The sequence below is a fragment of the Cannabis sativa genome, chromosome 6 (assembly GCF_029168945.1).
Source record: "Cannabis sativa cultivar Pink pepper isolate KNU-18-1 chromosome 6, ASM2916894v1, whole genome shotgun sequence".
In the NCBI taxonomy this organism is placed as follows: domain Eukaryota; kingdom Viridiplantae; phylum Streptophyta; class Magnoliopsida; order Rosales; family Cannabaceae; genus Cannabis; species Cannabis sativa.
In genome coordinates, this window is record NC_083606.1 from 63498780 (window position 1) to 63505159 (window position 6380).

General features: G+C 34.3%; 1 long non-coding RNA gene across 2 annotated transcripts; it reads left to right on the plus strand.

The window, feature by feature from the left end:
• Window positions 1-1156: 1156 nt before the first annotated feature.
• On the plus strand, window positions 1157-4304 carry LOC115724868 (uncharacterized). 2 transcript variants are annotated; one of them, XR_009688456.1, is made up of 3 exons: window positions 1157-1326; window positions 2326-3875; window positions 3965-4304. It is a non-coding gene; the product is annotated as an uncharacterized LOC115724868 (long non-coding RNA). The 2 variants fall into 2 exon arrangements; XR_004013297.2 differs by lacking the exon at window positions 1157-1326 and having other exon boundaries at window positions 1333-3875.
• The last annotated feature ends 2076 nt before the right edge of the window (window positions 4305-6380 follow it).

A 6380-nucleotide genomic window follows, 5' to 3' on the forward strand; every position in this document is an offset into this window, starting at 1 on the left:
CCCAAACACAAAGAAGACAAAAGTATCAAACCACAAAATGCGAAGAACCGCCGAAAACCGAAGCAAGGAGGACGAGAAAGGAGCAGGAGTGGGACGGGCGTCGACCGACACCGGAGAAGACGCCGGGCGCGCCCTCACGCGCCGGCGCGTGGGACGGTTGGCAGCGGCGGACGACGGTGCGTGGGCCCCACGCGCGGTGAATCTGGACGCCGGACTTTTGGGTTTTGCAGTCCGGCGGCTGGGCAGGCTTCCTATGTGGGCGGTGAGAAAAAATGGTCACTCCAAATAGGGTTTTCGGAAAAACAACCCTAAACTCAAACCCTAATTTTTTTTTTTTTTTTCAGAACCCTAATTTCGAATTTCGAATTTTGAATCACAATGCTCTGATACCATGTAGAAAATAGTGAATCGAATTATCTATATATTTCATAGAATAGTACATATTTATATACAAAGCTAGGAGACTAGGAAATAGGAAACTACCAACAAAATAGGAAACTACTAAATACAAGTTACCCTAATTCTTTTACACCTAATATACAGCTAATTCTCTAACATATTGCATTGCCTAATCAGGTAAGCCCGTGCCATAGCCTGGCACCCATATATCGCATAACTGCATCACCTAATCAGGTGAGCCTATGCCAAAAACCTACACCCATATATCCACTACTACAAATTACACTATTTACGTCGGTCAACGCTACTATTCATAGCGTTGACTGACGTGAATAGTGCCCAAATAATTAGATTTGTCTGTTTATAAATGACGCTAATAATATATAATTTGCGTCGTTTTATTAACTGATGGTAAATACCAAACCGACGAAAAAACCAAAATAATTTAAAAACTTGCTTTACATTTTGCGTCTATTGTTAACTGTCGGCTATGGTGTTTTGCGAAGTTTTAAAAATGAAGCAAAATAAGCTTGTGAGTGAGAAACGGACGCAACACCTTCAGTAAAATCCCTAAACCCAACGTACTGTTCACACTTCCCTGATCTCCCTCCTCTTCGAAATTTTTCTGGCAAAATAAGCAACCTAACCCCGAACTCTTCGAGCCCCTTTCCTCCTCTTCAGAATCGATCACTCGAGCCCCATTCTCTTTCTCCTCTTCTCAATGAGGCGGTGACCCAACCCCAACCTCCTCTTCTCTTCTCCTTAATCAGGATTTCTCTCTTCTTTTGAGATTGTCTGAGACACTTTCCTCCTCAAGACCCCCTTCATTCTTAGATCGTCATCGACGATGTCACTAGATGACCGTCCACCATCCTCTGCTACCGCTCAAGCTCGGAAAAAGTCTCAATCCAACACTCTTCATCTTATGTACGTGTTCCCCTTTCATCTCTTTCACTTCTGTAGAATATATGAGGTTTTCATTTTGCTTTAAAATCTACTGAAGTGGAATAGTTCGTTTTTAGCCTAATTCATGCATGTATATATATATATATATTTATATATTTGATTCAAATTATCATATATTCTTTTTGTTCTTTGAGTCTCGTTAACGGAGATGTATATGGATTTATTTAATTTCTTGACTTCAAATCACGATTTCTTGTTGTTGATCACGATTGAATTGTTATGTTGGTCCTTTGCAGCATGAAACATTCTTTCTGTTATTTGGTTGCTGAGAAATGTGCATGAATGAAAGTAAAATTTTGTTTATATTATTTTTGTTGTGAAATTATTGGGGAGAATCAGATATTTTGGATGCCCATATGGTTAATGTTGATGTATTATAGTTGGTAACTGATTATTTGAAATCTTAAATCATTTTGGGGATTTGGGTTGGGCATTTTTTCTGATAGTAAATACTGAATTTGATCACTTAGACTGTTGATAATGGATTTCATAACTTGAATCATATATCATTTTTATGGGAGGAAACTCTGTTGTTTCCATTCTTCAAATTACGTACAAATAGCTATGACTGTGTAGATCATATGTTTAAGCTTAACTAAACAAGAAACATAGGCTATGTGAAAAGTCTTTTTTATAAAATGAGTAAGACTTTCAAGTAATTTATAGATCATATGTTTCAAGTAATTTAAAATTTTAGGCATCGGGTTTCCTAGCTTCTAATGTAAATGTTTCCGAAACATGAGCTAGCTAGCTAGCTTTGGCAGAGAAACTAGTTATGATCAGATCAGACCACTAAAGAAATAATCAAATAAAGAGATAGAATAATTGTAGAAGAAAGTTTTAGAGTGTTCTTTTTTTCTTGTTCTTTGTCAGTAAAGTGGAATGAGATTGTTATGCTCTCATTGCCACAAGTTACAAGGCATTAGTTTAAATCATACTAAGTTCCCTTTTCCGTTGAAGAATTATCACCGATAGTTTTGTGGAGATTTGGGAAGAGGAGGACTTCTTCGTACAAATCGCGTTTTTGGATTTCGGGTAAGTCCAAATCTCTCCTCTCCTTGTTTGTCTCGCAGCTATCATTTACCTAGACATATAATGTGTTTATTTATCAAGGAAAAATGACTTAGCTATTGACTTTGTTGGCTGTGATTATTTATGCTGGTTCTTTGTGCATATGATAGATAATTTATTTGGTGTTCATGGTTGTATGCAAAAAGGAACATTCATATTTTTGAGATGTGATAATCTCTAATCTGTCGTATAAGTTTATTGCCTTTAACACCGCCTGTAGAACACTATATACATCGATCATATGATCGACTAATTACAAAGGAAGTTCTTGAATAGAAAATATGTCCATTCTTATGTCAAGTGATGGGTCATTAAGAATAATAATAATAATAATCACCATTGTTGGATTGGGATAGTGCTTTAATTTTAATTATTGTTATATTGATGGGGGTTGTTGTTGTTGTTGGGAGTGGTAGGTTTTTTTGTTTAGAAAGAAACTTAGTACTTCTAGAATATTAAATTGGTGAGATAATGTAACTGCTGGCACTATAAACTAGAGGGGGTTTGATACTTTTGGTTCTTCTAATTTTACAACACTCAGACAAGTCTAAGATCATTTTTTTTCTTTAGACAAATGTATTTGGCGTTTTATCTTGCCCAATTAGCTTTGTTTCTTTAAATAACTAGCAGAAGTCTATGTCTTTAGGATTTGCAGCTTTGGACAGCTTAGATTTAGACCTGCTGCTGAGATAAGATATAGTGGTGGGGAGGGAGGAAGGGGGACTATATATATAGGGTTTATTTTCACTATATATATTAAAAATAAATAAAAAAGATTGGCGTCTTGTTTCTTTTCTCATTTACTTTAATGATTTAGTGACTTTAAAAATAAGTAAATAATAAGGGCTTTTATTGCCATCAAGTTTGAATTTTAAGCATTTGTAGTGCATAGAATTCAATAAAAGAAACTACATCTTTATATATACATCTTGATTGGCTTAATGAAAAGATAGGGTTAGGATGCATTTCAGTTTTGCTTACCAAAATAATATAAACTACACCACAAGCAAAAAGCATGTAGCTTGCTAAGTTTTGAAGGAAATTAAGGTTCCTTTTCTCACTAGAATAGTCAGGAAAAGCCCTTATCATCACTGCAACACTAAAGGGAACAATCAAGTAGTTTATAGAGTCAAATAAATTTCTATCATCATCTTCAATCAATTAATACAGTAGAGATTTCTTAAATCATTCTTTATTTTACAAACATGATATTTTGACATATTGCCCTTCTTTTCCTTGGAATAAAAGATCTTGAAGTGTCATACATTTGTCTTAACTCTCCACTGCTATTGTAGAAAAGAAATTTCAAGGGTGTCTTGTTATATACTTGTTATATTTTTCTGGTTATTTCCCATGTCTCGCAAGTCCCTATTGCATGCAGGGTGTTGATTTCTCACCTACTATCTTCCACTTTTAGGGCAACCAATTGGACTGTATAGGTAAATTCAGTGAAACTCAATTTTATTTTCAATTTACACTAGGATAGAGAAAACATTAATGTTTTTTTTTTTTATCTTTTCTTTTACAGTTCAAGTCAGACGCTCCATATAGTAACGAAGAGATCAATGTAGTACGGGATGAGTGGGTCGAATTTGTGAAGCCTTTGATTATGGATTTAGTACAAGGTTACTACTTTTGTTATAATACATGAGTAACAAGTTTTATGATTATTGTTATATGTTACATATATAATTAGTTTATATTTAGTTTACGATATACATGAAATTTAAGTTTTAGGATCGATTCTATTAACAATTTTGGTATTGTGTGATTAATTAATAGAATCGATTACTAATTTTATGTGAGTTTTAAAAATGTTATTTTAATTTGTTTTGTATTATGTATTTACTATTATATAGAGTTATTTTAAAATTTGATAATGCAGGTGGGGAAAATTGCATGAAAAATTTGCAATTTTTCCTTACTTATATTTGTGTTTCATTTTATAAGTGACGCAATAGGTAAAAAAAAAGTATTTTTGTAATAGATATGATATTTTTAAACCGACGTAGTAAGTTTTTTGTGACAGTTTTAAAATGCAATGAAACATTTAGCGTCATTTTTTAACTGACGCATAAAATAAAATAGAAAAGTAAGTATTTAGCGTCGGTTAATAAATGTCGAAAATTATTTTTTGCGTCGTTTTAAAAATGACGCTAATAAAAAACTATTTGCGACTACGGTATATACGTCGATTTTATAAACCGACGTAAATTCTTTAAGTGACACTTAAAAACCGACGTGAATTGTACTTTTTGTAGTAGTGATCATACAATTGCATCACCTAATTAGGTGAGCCCGTGCCATAACTTGGCACCAATATATCGCATCGCCTAATCAGACGAGCCCGTACCTACACCAGGTACTTATCATATGTCACTGACGTCCGTATCTACACGTCGCCAGGAGGAAACCCTACAACGGTTTCATTTTATGCCATAACCTGACAATTTTCATATCAGTAACGCCGTATCTACACGTCGCCAGGAGTAATCGCCTAATCAAACGAACTCGTACCTACACCCGGTACTTATCATATGTCACTGATGCCCATATCTACATGTCCCTAGGAGGAAACCCTACAACGGTTTCATTCTATGCCATTACCTGGTGATTTTTCATATCACTAACGTCGTATCTACACGTCGCCAGGAGTAATCGCATCACCTTATCAGGTGAGCCCGTACCTACGCTCGGTACTCATTATATATCACTGACACCCGTACTTACGCCCAGTACGTCCCAAGAAAAATCGCATCACCTAATCAGGTGAGCCTGTACCTACGCTCAGTACTCATTATATATCATTGATGCCCATACTTACGCCCAGTACGTTGCCAGGAAAATTGCATTACCTAATCAGGTGAGCCCGTACTTCACATGCATAATATCATCACATTATCGATACTCAACCAATCAATCTTTTAATTACATAACACCATTAATTATATCTCAATATTAATCAATTCATAACAATAATAATTATAATACATACAACGTACTATGCAGTACAATATACTTTCTTACTTTTAATCCAGGTTCATACATTTCGGCCAACCTAAGTGGAGAACTATCCTCAATGATCTCGGCCCTATGTCACAACAATGGTAAACCAATAAGTGTTTATCCCAACACACTTCTTAATATTCACATAAGACAATCTAGGATTTTCTATTAAACCCCGCGGTATAAATACACTAAAATAAAACTTGTATTTTGGCTCTAAAATATACACCATATTGTAGAGCTCGTTTCAAGCTTCAAAACGGTATATAGAACGTCCAAAACGGACAACCGAGTCAAGAGTAGTGACAAAAATATGATTTCTGATCTTCTAGGAATTTCTAAAAACTATAAAACACAAAAATCTCAATTTTCGCACTCACTGAAACACTACCAAAACTTATCCAAATCATTCCAAACTTCACGGGGTACATATATACCATAAATATTACCATCTTTATATAACAGAATTTAAAATCGAGCCCTTAAATAAAAAACGCCATTAACGTTTGTACTAAGCTTTAAAAAGTTCAAAACTCAATTTCTAACTCAATATCACCTCCAATTCAACAAGTAAACATCGACACTAGTCTCATAGGTACCAAAGAACAATTCTACGAAGTCAGAATCTCCATAACTATTCTAATTCACAAAATCCCTATATAAAACCAATCATTTTTAGCTTAAAACGTAATTAAACCATACCTTAAGTTTTTTCTTTTCAAGGATTTGCTATCCCGCTACTACCAGAGCTTAGAGCGCTAGATTTCGAGTTAAAAATCGAAGAAAATGGATTTAAAAAGAAAAAGTTATGTTGAAGGGAGAGAACGAGGGTTTCGTTCGTTCGTTCTTCTGCTACTGTAATGTTTTTAAAACATATATAATATATAATATACAAAAATATAAATAATAATATAATAATAATAAAATATTAATAATAT